The sequence below is a fragment of the Lonchura striata genome, chromosome 1, assembly GCF_046129695.1.
Source record: "Lonchura striata isolate bLonStr1 chromosome 1, bLonStr1.mat, whole genome shotgun sequence".
NCBI classification, from domain to species: Eukaryota; Metazoa; Chordata; class Aves; order Passeriformes; family Estrildidae; genus Lonchura; species Lonchura striata.
The window spans coordinates 151,763,493-151,776,631 of record NC_134603.1 but is presented as its reverse complement, the minus strand read 5'-3'; the positions used below and the strand labels follow the sequence as shown (position 1 = coordinate 151,776,631).

The 13,139-nt window shown below is 40.6% G+C and overlaps 1 protein-coding gene across 1 annotated transcript in view; it reads left to right on the top strand.

Annotated features, from left to right (window-relative positions):
- The window catches only part of SCN5A (sodium voltage-gated channel alpha subunit 5), a 217,582-nt gene that overhangs the window by 65,348 nt on the left and 139,095 nt on the right, over positions 1-13,139 (top strand). The gene's annotated exons all lie outside the window — the stretch shown is intronic.

The window sequence follows — 13,139 nt, the reverse complement described above, 5'->3', positions numbered from 1 at the left end:
TACTCTGGCTCTGTGGACCCTACAGTCCTGCATCTGCAGCCACCTGCATTACAAAACCCCCAAATCTGACTCGTGGGAGTTGCCTGGCTTGACCCAGGGCAGGGATTTGGCCAAGGGCAGTCCCTCCATTCCCTGGTGACTTCTGGCCTTTCTGCTCAGTTCCTCTCCCTGTGCTCTGAGAACCCTGGAAGCAGTGGTGTTAAGGAGGTTTTCTTCAAGGAACAGAAAGCTCACCATGGGTGTCTTTAGGGCATGATGTGGTTGATGCAGCATTAAGGAAGGACAGGTGACAAAGCTCTGGCTGAGTGAGGGTTGTCTTTGGAACTGGCCATGACCTTCAGCTTATGTGTCCTCTCCATGCCCCTGTATCAGAGCCCCTGATCAGCTGAAAGGGAAGAAAGCTCTTGGAATTCTGTTGGATGGTGTGGAACCATGCTACCCCTGCTTCCAGTGAGGAACTAGTACAGATATTTTTACACCTGTGCTGGATTAAGGCACCTCAGGGCTCCTCTACCCACAGATAACTGAGAGCTGTGTGAGGAGCTGCTTTCCCTCTCTCACAGAGGCATTGAGGGCTAAAACAGTGATGGCTGGAAGCATAAAGCCCTGAAAGAAAGGTGAAAGGAAGAAACGGGGCCGTGAAGAGAGTCTGGCTCTCTGGAAATTTAAATAGGTTAAATGTGATATAGGATAGTCTGTTAACATACAGATAATGTCAGGGCCAGCTGCAGCATTGCTTTAAATGTGAGGAATTGTACAGCTGCTCCAGCATACCATGAGCAAGTTTATTTATGTAGTCTTGTTACAGGGAGGGGGGCAGACACTCCCAGAAATCCATATAGGAAATCCAGCAATGGTTAATAGGGTCATGAAAATATAGTTTATATCACTAGAGATTTGCCTATTACAAAGATAACCAACTTGGTGAGATAGTGGATTAAAGTGAATTAAGTTTTGACCACATGGTATTACTAGAATGTAATAACAATAATATTAATTAGTATTTTCGTAATATCTGAAAATAAAGACATGGTGCATTATGGCAAACAGTTGTCTCTTTGGACAGACAGAAATTATTAAAATTATGAAAATGTTGAGGCAATGCAGCAGGCCCCTGGAGACCTAGAAGAATATAAGTAGATTTATAAGAAAAAAGTAATGACCTCTGAATAACAATGAAGCCTTCCTCAAAATGCTGAAGAAGGAGGCTTAGCTATTAGTTAAGAGAGAACAGTATTAAGTAGGATTTTCATTTTCCCCTATTGCAGTAAAGTGATTCAGAAATGGAAGGACTGGCTCGTTTTGTGACTAGATGGGATAGTGCTTTGTATTTCATTTTGTGTAAGTATTATGGTGAAATGAAGTGACCGTTTAAAGGAGAGGCACTGACCACAATTTAATAACAGTCCGAATTTCAAGTACTGCAGGGAATTAAGCAATACGTACAGTTAGATTAAAGTGTAGGTAGACCAAATTAGATAAAAGAGGAATATATTAAGAAACAGAATCATGTCAGTGTTTATTCTGAAGAAGAACTAGAGAAGAAAATTGGCCAACATGTTGAGATAGTAGAGTTCACTCAAAGGGAGCACAGACAATTACAAGAGCTCTTTGGAGATTTTACAACCAATGTGGCTGAGTCATTTAGTTTGGAGTAGGGATGCTAATCTAAAAACCCCAGAAAACAGAAACCTGAAGTACTGCCCGAGATCCATAACAATACGTTATAGAAAAAGAGTGATGTAAAGAAATAAAGGAGTGCAAACCACTGAAAATTAAATTGGAGAAATTCTTAATTCTCTTCATCAGGACACCAAAATAGGGAATTAAAATGGGGTGATGTGACAGTTCTGCTCTTCTTGAAGAGCAAAAATATGCTTTGGATTCTTTAAGAATATTTTAATATTTTAAAGGGCAGCAGGGAGCCTCTGAAATGGCATCAGCCTCCTCCTGTGCTTTATAACCATTTTTTGCATGAATGAAAAAAACAGAAATCTGTAAAACCCCTTTAAAGGGTAACAGAGGGAAGAATTGCTTGGTGTTGCAGAGGAAATAGTTGAGAGATTTATTCATGAGGTGTGAAGGAAGATAAGAACTTGGTTTTGAGTCTTTCAAAGCCCTTTTTAGTTCGAGATAACTCTGTGCTGTGGGCATTTGCTACAGGGGACATTTTGGTTGTGTCTCTGGGATGGCCTGGGATAGCTCCAGGTCTACGTTTTTATTCAAAACTAACTTCATATCTGGACAAAGTTCTGTAATCTTTCCTTATCTTATCTGCCTTCAGCCTCCAGGCAGGAAATTTTTTTCTCATCTGTCTTCTCAATCCCTTCATTTTGGTTTCATATACAGGGGAAAAAGTCAGTTTATAAACTTTGTGCCATCACTGGCTTAACCACAGTTATGTGGTAGCTCTTGATTTTTCGTTTATCCCTGAGGAAATAACAACCACAACCCTAGATTTCTGGAACTCCTTCCCTTAACTCCATACTTAAGACCCACGGGTACTTTCCTGTTCTACCAGTGTGTTCCAGAAAAGTCTTCTTTCTATAAATATTGTCAATCTTGCAATGCAAGGTTGCTAACGTTGTTGAGAATTGTTGGGTTTTTCCCTCCATCTGCCATGAGATGATCACACACTAAATCCCATGAGGAATTCCTGCTGTCCAACCAACATTTTGCTTGTTCTTGCCATCATTACAAAGGCTTCTGCAGCTGAAGGGAATGCCAGGTAACTTGGAAGAAAGAGGCAAAATTATAAGCATGGAGATCCAGTGGGAAAATTCAATAGTGGTTCCTATTTATGCTCATTAAATACTAGAATAAAAGGTCCTAAACTATAAGAATGTGAGTAAATATTCCTGATTAGATTGTCAAGAAGAAAAGTGTCAAGGCATTGTCATTAAAAGCTTAACTCAGTGAAAGAAACTTCTGCTAAGTTACTGTGGGTGCTTCTGGTGTCTCAGCTTAATTACTGGGCACAGCAGCCATGGTAAGATGAGACAAATTTTTAGTCTTCCTCAACTCACAGTGGAGATTTAGGTCCAAAATCTGCCTTTAGCTGGGCACCTCTCTTCAACATGAACAAGAGAACTTTTATATTCTTTCTACCCATTGAAATGGCTCAAAATTTAAACAGGAAACTCTAAGAGGAAGACTTATCAGAAAAATTATTCCATTCTGGCTTTGTCTCCAATGAGTAATGCTTACTACTGCAAACCTAGAGAAGGGGAAAAATTAAGATTAAGGGAGAAGTAACTCATCAGGTCTCCCAGTTTCCTCTGTGTGACTACTCTTTGAATAAATGGATTCTGGGATGAGAGACAGCTGAGCATCAGATAAAATCAGACTAAAAAATTCTTCATGTCAAGTGCCAGTGGTAAAATTACAATCATTCATCTGGGAAAATGGTGACTACTGATAGGTAATTATTTTCCTTCCCGCAGTTCTAGATTTGGTACGAGATTGTGATCAATAAGCCCAAGGAGGATTTTTTTTAGACATTAATAATAAAAAAACCTAGAAGACTGGAGTTTTATATGCAGCAGTGATTGTATATAAAAATAAATAAGGTTGAAAATAATGATAGTTTACATCCACAGCATTATGAAAATTATGAGATCAATATATCAATATCAAAGTCATTGTGCTGGTGGTTATCATTAGGAGAGTTAATAGGTTAGTAATGCCAGCTGACTAAAAAACTATAAACCTAATTTCAATACTTGTAAAGATTTCTAGGAAAGCAGCTCGAAATAACATTCTTGAAAGCCTGTCTTGGGCTGTGGTGTTTAAATTAAAGACATTTTTGATGAAGTGAAGCTTCATGAACATGCAAGTTGGAAAGGATTAAAAGCTGTAGGATGTCAGATATGTCACTGGCTTTGAGAAGTACCAATGGACTGGGTATAGTTGGTTCAAGTAGCTTGTGATTTTAGAATCTTTAATGTCATTTATGTATTCCATTATGAAAATGGATTATTGACTAGTCAGTAAGTAGAAATCTGAGTCCTTTTGTTGAGCAGCATTTAATGTAAGGGCTAAAAGCATAAGAAAAAAATGCTTTAGAGAAGAACCTTAAAACTATAATTAAATTATATAATGTCACTTATGGAATAATAGTCTCGAACCCCAGAATTTTCTTTTACTTTAAACTAAATATCTTGTTTAAGACACTCTGAAAGAATCTTGTTTTCAAATTGTTCTATATATGTTTTCCTCTCAAAATTAGAATCTTTTAAGGTAAAAGAAAACAACCCTGTAATTTCTGTTAGATAGTCTTGTCCAAGCAATTGACATTAAAAAAAATTAGCAAGTAAAATAAATGAATGTTCAAGCTTTATGAGCCTTTTAGTGGGAGGAATCAGCTACTATTTTTATAGCTTAAAACAGGTATTTCAGGGTTGTTATTTTTTTCTGCTAGAGAAGTTTCTGGCATTCATTTAATGGCAGTGATTTTTCTTTTCTTCTGGAGTCAAATTGTGTGGTTAACAGTGATCTGGGGGAAAAAACCAAAACAACTTTTAAGGAAAAAATACAGATCAAGATTAATATAATATTTTTTTTTCACCTCCATTTGACCCAGAAGACTTAGGGCTGCTTCAGGTTCCATATTTAGGAAGATGTATAGAGTATGTGAAGTTTTGGGGATACCCATCCAAATCATGCTCTTGGGCACTTGAGAAGGGATCAAAGGCTTGTGTGGAACAGATGCTGAGGCATAGATTTGTGAATATATAGAAATGTACATCTGCATGTAGATGAAGCTGTGGGTATCTTCTCTAAGCTCTGTGCCTGATTGTTATCTCTGCCTGATGGAATAATTTTTGTTTCCAGAACCACTGAAATGAAGCTCTATGAACAGATACTGTATGGGAATTGTAGAGAAAAGAATTTTGTCCAAGTTAGATAATAAATGTAGCCAGTTTGGGGAGAGATGAAGTGTTTGAGGCGTTGTCTGAGGTGGTAATAGAAGACAGCGAGTGTTTGATGAATAATTTTGGAGGTGGGAGGAAAGAGAGAAGCAATAAATCAAGTTGGGACTGGAACAGGTGTTTTTTTATGCATGATTGTGAATGAACCAGTGATTAAAACAAGGAACCTCTCTGGGCTTTCAGATGGTGCTTGTTAGCATGGAATCTATTGACATTACTCTAACTGTAAATATTGTGGCTTTGTTCAAGTATTGTGGGTCTTTTGATAAATAGCTTCATCAATGCTCAAAACTGAATGCTCTGATGTGTTATTAACATGGGTATTGTACCTGTGCACTTTAACTGTTTAAGCTAAATAGAAAAAGAAAACCCCATCAGATGTGCAAGGATCAGAAAAACAGGAATTGATAATGCTGACTCCAATACAGTCTCTTTCTGACCATCCAATAAGATTTTTTTCAGCTTTGTGGTGAAATATGATGTTTTTATATTGTGAATATTTGAAATATTTTGTGAATCAGGAGGATTTCTACCTCAGTTACACTTTCTGTTCTCATCACTGCTCATAGAAAGGAGATATCTACTTGAGCAAAAATCTGCAATGGAAAGTTCAGACAAAACATTTTCAGTTTCACTGCACCTTCCAATTGTTCATAAACTACAGAATAAAAACGCCACCTGGTTTGAACAGTGATGTGCATTTAAAAGGACTTCCTATGTGCCCATTAAGGTCTGTCCATGGACTGCTCCATGCTCCAGGTTCAGTGTTAAAGTGCATTGCAAAGGCAAGAGCATCTTCTGCTTTTACCTCTGAGCACTCAGCCCAGGTGCACCGTGAGCAGAGAAAAGCTTGCATTGCAGCTTGCTCTTATTATCACTGCTTTTAAGGGATAAGCAAAGATATATTTTCTCCTGATAATTTCCATCAGTGCTGAACTCCCCCTAGTGAAGTAGAGATAAAATATGGGAATTCCCAGGCTCAATCTGGCCTTGGCATACCTAGAGCAGCATCTCTCTGTGCCACTGAAAAGTCCCATTAGCTCCCGAAAATGATTAGCAGAGCTTAAAGTATAGATATTTTTCTTATTTTCTATTAACAATGACTGTTGTAACTCAGGATATCCTTATCTACACAGGCAACAAATATTTCTTTGACTGTTTTGTCCACAGGGGCAGCCTGCAGCAGCAACTTCAGCAGTTCAAATGGGCAGTACAGTGAAAAATATTTCCTTTAGTTTTGAAAATTCTTCTTTTCCTTTCCCCCTTCCATTTTCTTAAGGCAAAAAACATTGTTATCATGTTCTTGTCACTAGGAGCACAAAGCTCCCTGTTCTCTTTTTCCAGAATACATGCTATTTTTTACTGTGATAGTCACCTTTTTTCCTAGGATAAAAGATGCCCATTTTTTTCAATTGCTGCTCTTCCTAAATTTTCCCACTCATTCTCATTACTTCTCAATACTTTCCAGTCTGACAGATACCCTATTGAAAGCACTGAAAATGGTCTTTCTTGAGACCATCAAGACTAACCATTACCCCAGCACTGCCAAGTTCACCAATAAACCATCCCCAAGTGTCACATCCACATTTTTAAACACTTGCAGGGGTGGTGACTCCGCCACCTCCCTGGCCTCACAGCCCTTCCCAAGAGGAAATATTTCCTAATATCCAATCCAAACCTCCTGGTGTGCAACCTGAGGTCATTTCTCCCAGTCCTATCATCACTTTTTCCCTGGGAGAAGACTGACCCTGATCTGGCTGCATGCTCCTGTCAGGGAGTTGTAGAGAGTGAGAAGCCTTTCCTGCCCTCCAGGAGATCAGCACTCCCACCCAGCTTGGTGTCATCTGCAAACTGGCTGAGGCTGCACTTGATCCCCTTGTCCACATTGCTCCATCCTTGCCCTCCTGCAAGCCAATATTACACTTTCCTCTGATCACAGCTTCATATTACAGAAAAGTGTTGACTAAGAAACCCTACCAAAATAAGAATCCATCTCTCTTATCTGAATTTATACAGGAAATTTAAGGGCTGACATGGTTATGAATAGGTGAGGTTTTCTCCTTCTCTGCTTTACTTCACTTTCTGACAGCTTAATATTCCATTTTTCATTTCTCCACTCCTTTTTTTTACTGGAGTAGGTGTCTCTAGTGTTCCTCATTCAGTCCATGCCTCAGACTTTATTTACCTGGAAAATACAGTATATAGGAAATGTTGTTACCTCTCTGCTCACCTTCTCGTTCCCTTGTACTTATAAATGTAACAAAGAAATGAAGGTACAGCCCTCTGTTAGCCTACAGAGATCCTGCATGCTGACTTTTCATATTAACCTGTGTTTTCTGTCTCCCAGCCATTTTTTGATCCAATTTATTTGTTTTCTTTATCACAGTAAGTGCAGAAGTTGGGGTTTTTTTCTATTTTTCCATCATCTGTCTGTAATCACAAATGCATTTGATCTTTGTAGCAGCTTTTGATTTTAATTCTTTTGTGCGAAACACATGAAAAAGCTCCACAAAACACAAAACCTCTACAAAACTTCCAGAGAGCACACTTCAGCACTTTGCTGCCTATTCATGTGGAGCATATGTCTAAACAAGAGGTACTAAATGTGCTTTTAGTTGCATGCTATGCACCCTACAGCCCTAAGAGTGGGGGTCTGAGTGACTGGTGAGGCACAGAGGCATAGAAGGAGGTTACCTGAAGATGTTTAAAAGCCAACATGTGTGTTTATTGCTAGTCATTGTCTCCTGTCTTGTCTTCCTGGGGATGCTCCTGGGCTTGGCAAGGTCCTCAAGCCAATTTAAGAGCATCTAAATTCTCTGCTCTCCCCTGGTGCACACCTCCAAAAGCTCCTGATGTGCTTTTCCTCCTCTCCTGATGTGCTTTTTGTTCCCTCAGACCATGTGAGCAGCACAAACCAGGTACTGTGGATCTCTGAGGCTTTCAGAGCCTCTTCCTAGTGCACGGGAGCCATCTAGCTCAAGAGGGCTTGATTGATATTTTTAGTGGCTTTTTCACAAAGGGGGAAAAAGCTGTACTGTCAAAATTTGAGACATTTTCTGTGCTGAGGCGACTGCTGAGCCTGGCAGGGAAATTGTTTCTCTGACTTGTCTGGAGAATGGGGAGAAGCATTAACAGGGAGCCTACCAGAGAGACTCAAAGTGAAGGAGACCACTTTCCTCTCACCACCTGGTTGTATGATTTTCTACAACCTCCTCCCAGCCCCTCCATGTCTCCTTCAGGACAACTCATGCCCAGAATTCCACAAAATTCTTTGTTTACTGTGGGAATCCAGGGCTTTCCTCTGGCTGCCCTAGAAGGTCTGGGACCCTGGCAGGGGTCAGGAATCCCCCTGGACAGAGCCCCCAGAGACACTGGCTGTGATCTCTGTCCATGGAAAAGAGTTTTCAATCTTACAGGATGAATTACAAGCTCTGAGTGTTTGATATAAGTAATAATTAAGTGTGGCACGGGTGCAAAAGTAAAATTTTAGGATTCTAGATAAGGGGTCCAAAGGGGACAAGATGCAGGAAATTGGGTGTGTCTTGTGCTTTTTCTCCTTCTTCATGCCCTCCATATTTCACTGTGGGGTTGGCATTTTTCTGTTGTTTCAGGCTGGGGACACACTGTCCAACGTAGGTGACAGATATTGGCACGTTCTTGTAAATCCAGCCCAGGGAGTTTCTGGTATTTAATGTTTGTCACATCCCACTGAGGGCAGAGCCCCACACGCTGCCCTGCAGGACAGAGCTGGGCAGGGCAGCAGAACATGTTAGAGATAAACAGAATAAACAACCTTGAAACCAGCACAGACCAATTATGGCTTCTGCTTTGGCAGCGGGGCTGACAGACAGAGACTTTCTACAATCTCAGAATCATCAATACCTCAGATTCCAACATTTACCACAAAGTCGTGCAGTTGCCAGTGCTGTACATAAAGTTGTCCCCTTGATCTCTGCTCCCTCTATCCACCCAACCATCTTGGCCATAAGTCCTCCTGTTCCTTTTTGAACTGAAGTTTTGGAAATGTCCTTCCGTGTGGTTACAGGGTATGGAGGAATTAGGGAGCTGGGCTGGAAGAGATTTCCTAGAGAAAGAAGGAGGATGGGAAGCAAGGAGAGGAGAGCACCCAAGAGCCTCTGAAACTCAGCAGAAGGGTCATCAGCAGCAAATGCCAGGGGACAGTAAAGGAGACACATATCTCCTGTCAGGGGCTGAGCAACAGGAGAGTAACTGATTATTATAATTATTTACAACCCCTTTTAGCTGGGAAGAACTAACCGGCAGTTCAATTTTTTCCCCAAGCATTCTCCCCTAAATAACACCTTCTAGACAGCCTGTTCCATGGCTTTTGTGAGGCATGTTTTTCATCTTCAAACTCAATTTCATTTATTAGAGGCTTCGCCGTGTGCGACACAGTGTGCGCACAGCAAGTGCAGCAAGGATTCGCTTTAATTATCGTGTATTGCCAGGAGGCAAAGCGCGTTTGCGCCAGCGGGTGAAAGGGCGAGGAGGGGGTGTTGTCTGTTTCCTCTCCATGCCAAATATCACAACTGTAAGGGGATGGCGCTTTCTGAACTGCATTTTAAATTTGGAATGGGGACGTTGGGTGGCTGTCAGTGCTCTGTGCCAGCCCCAGCGCTGGGAGAAAGTCTCCAAGCAGTGAGTGCCCGTGTGGCTGCAATAAATAGTCTGAGATAACAAACACCTCTCTGAAGTTTTTGTTAGAAAGTCAGCCAGAGGACTCTTCTCTGGGCAGTGACTAATGATATTTGAATGTTGCTCTTTATGCAAGTGTGATAATATATAGGGTTGTTGCGGTGGTTTTAATTGGAATTAATTTGTTGTAAGATGAGTCAAAATAACATTCAGGAGGGCCTTCAAAGGAGGAGCAGAAACTGGAGGCAGAAGCTCTGTTTTCTAAGCTGACTCCAAACCTTTTTCAGTTTTCTGAAAGAGAAAATTTTCTTTTCCTTCACACAGAAGTGAGGAAAGTTTCTACTCTGCAGTCTATGCACCCGACTGGCTTTTCTGCTCATTTGTTTATTAAAGGTGTGGAAAGCACAAGCTGGAGCATATTTTTAATTGGAATAATTTTTTTTTTTTTTGAGGAAGTTTGCTTTTTTTTCCCCCTGTTAATTTGACAAGTGGAGACATTGTGAAGGTTAACTCTGTTAGAATCACCTGGTGTGGGAGGGAGCAGTGCAGAAAGATAATGAGAAATCAGAAAAAGTGTAGAACGAAACAGACAAAATGATGAGGAACTGACTTTGGGAGGAAGATATTGCAAGAATAGACATGGAAAATTTGTGATTTTACCCACTTGCATGTAGTGACTTTAAAATTATGGCCATTGTTATTTGCTTTGAGAAGTATAGGACGCAGAACATGGACTTGAAAGAGACCTTGTTATTCAAACCATTTTTACTTCTTTCAATATGACCAGGTAGTTACCTTACTTTGGAAATTCCTGTAGAAAAATTCCAAAAAAGCAACATGTGCCCTATGACTGTGACACCAACATTTTAGTAAAGCTGGTAAAAAAAAAAAAAAAAAAAGAAATTAGCATTACCTTTGGAAAGAATGGCACATTACATAAACTTTATGTACACACACACAGGTGCTACAAATATAATTGTTTTGCCTTAATTTTACTTCAAAAAATAAGAAAAAACTCAAAAGTAAGCACCTAAAATAGAGGTTTTCAGTTTTATTTTCCATATTTGTTTTTCTATTTTTTTCCCTACCACAAGCTGATATTTTCCAGTGAAAAACAAAACAAAAATTAATTGCAGTCTTCCAAGGCAATGAAAAATTACTGTGTTTTCATGTGGCATTGCTCAGTTTGAGCAGTTCTCAGAGAGAAAATCCTGCTCTGCATGAAAAAGGAGCTCCTAGTTCTTTGCCCACGTTAGAGTTAACTGATGGGAAGCTGAGGCCATGGGGCAATATGGTACCAAGGGTGTTCATTCTTTAAAGCAAGAGTGACGCCTGTTTGCTTCTTGCAGCTCTCTGATTGCCCAGCAGGCTTGATTGAAATCCAAACCAATGAGCTTTGAAGCAAAGATTGATTGTTGTGCACATTTTTGAGAATACAGCAATTTGTCTCCTTGGGTGTAAAGCTCTAATCCCCCTTTCATTTATCAGTGGGGAATGGGGAGTTCACTTCTTCCTCCGCCCGAGGTTTGTCACAGCGGCTGTGGCACTCCCTTGCACAGACCCCATGGTGAAGGTGTGCCCTCCCAGCAGCACCTACACACCAGTTCCTCAGCCTGCATCTCATGGGGTTCTTTGGCACCTGCCTTGCTGCTTGTTTTAGAAATGTAAATGCTTAAGTCAACAGCAGACAACAGTATTTTGTCTGTTCTCAAGATTTCAGATTTCTTGTTTGCACACAGAGAAACTTCGTCCTCCTTAATCCTATGCTCAGACTCAGTTCTTATCTTCTGATTTGGAAGACCAGGAGGTGTTGTTTTGGTTTTCAACAAACACTGTGCTGCAGAATTTCAATCAAACCTGGAATCATAGAATCATGGAATAGTTTGTGTTGAATAGGACCTTAAAGACGATCTAGCTCAGAGAGAAAGTGGTCTGGTGCATCACTGATTCTGTGCATCCCAAATAAGATGACACCTGTCCTGAGAAAAGCAGAGATCCTTGCCTGGCAGAGCTGGAGGGTGAAAGGTGATGCATATGTAGCATCTTTCCCTGTTTTGTGGTGATTGACCACCAATCCTCAAACATACCTAGTCCCGAGTGCTGCACTCACACAAGGTGTTTCTGTAGAAAGCCTATGTGACCAAGTGGAAGACAAAGTGGAAAAGCATCCAATCTGAGCAGGATCTGTGCTCTGATAACTTGTGAACACCATCACGTGCCCCTGTAACCACAAGCTCCTGGGCAGTAATTCCCTCTTGGCATGCAGCAGAGCAGGGCTTTTCCACTGCTCGCAGCTTACGGAGAAAGCCACAGCACATCTGTTCAGCGGTTGAGCCACTGAGCATTCTCTGCATAGCCCGCCTGGATAAGCTGTCACTCTTGATTTTTAAAACATTTCACAACAGAGGGTTAGCCTGGAATGGGGAACCTCTTGTGAGCAGCATCTGCAGAGGTCCCTCTGCTCACAAAGCCTACCAGGCAAGGCTGCCACTATCATCTCTTGGCCAAGAGGGGATCACATCCTCTCTGCTGCAACAAAACACACCAGATTGTTTACCCCTCCTCAGTGACCTGCTCACCTCTGTTTTGCATTTTTTACGTTTCTAAAGCAATGCTTTTATCTCTTCTTCCCTGCCACCATCCAGGTTTTAGAAATGTTCCTTAGAACATCTTTTCTTCATGCTCCCTCTGGAACACTGATTTTGCTTATCCTTTTGAGAAGAAATTGGCCTCCTGTTCTGTTACTCTGCATGTTAGACTTGGTTGGCTGGGGAGAGAAGAAGAAGTGTGTATGCAAAGTCTCTCATTAGCCTGGAGATGCTAATTTCCTTAAGCGTTATTGATAGTCAACCTGGGAATGATCCACAGCACTTAAATTTAGCTTGCATTTCTGAGGCTCCCTTGAGAAGTTTCTGTCTTTCTCCATTGCCATTACAGATGATGACAGTGATAAATATTTGTCTTAGTGAATACTTCCTTGTTTGTTTGATCTTTAACAGGGTGCATTTTTGTTTCTTTTGCTTTATACTGTGTGTTTCCCATGCTGAGCAGAATCCACCAGACAGAGGGAGTGGGCTGCTTTGTTAATATTATTACATTCTGAGTTATATCTGGTTACGTTTTTAACCTATGAGTCAGTAATTTCTGCCACAAACTTCAATTAAGATGTGTCTCATCAGTGTAGAGACTAAAAGTTACAGGCTAGCATATGGTTTGGTTTCATTACATTTACAGAATTTAGTAACAATGTTCTTGGTTTGAACAGAGAGACATGGCTAAATAGAATTTCCTAAAGACCTTGCCCACAGCCCATTGTCACCTTATTCAACAGGTCAGATTTGGAATACAAACAGCAAGTGCTCGCAGAGATTTGAAAAAAAATAGATTTATTTTTCCAATTTATAGAAGTTAAAATTAGCAAAACAAAGCAAAAGCCTGCCATTCATCTCTCAGTTGCTGAGTTGCTGTCCCAGTTGAATATGCTGGTTGGTGGATGATATTTTTGAATGTTATCATTCCCAGAATGTGTTTATTAAAAAGCCATTTCTCTAT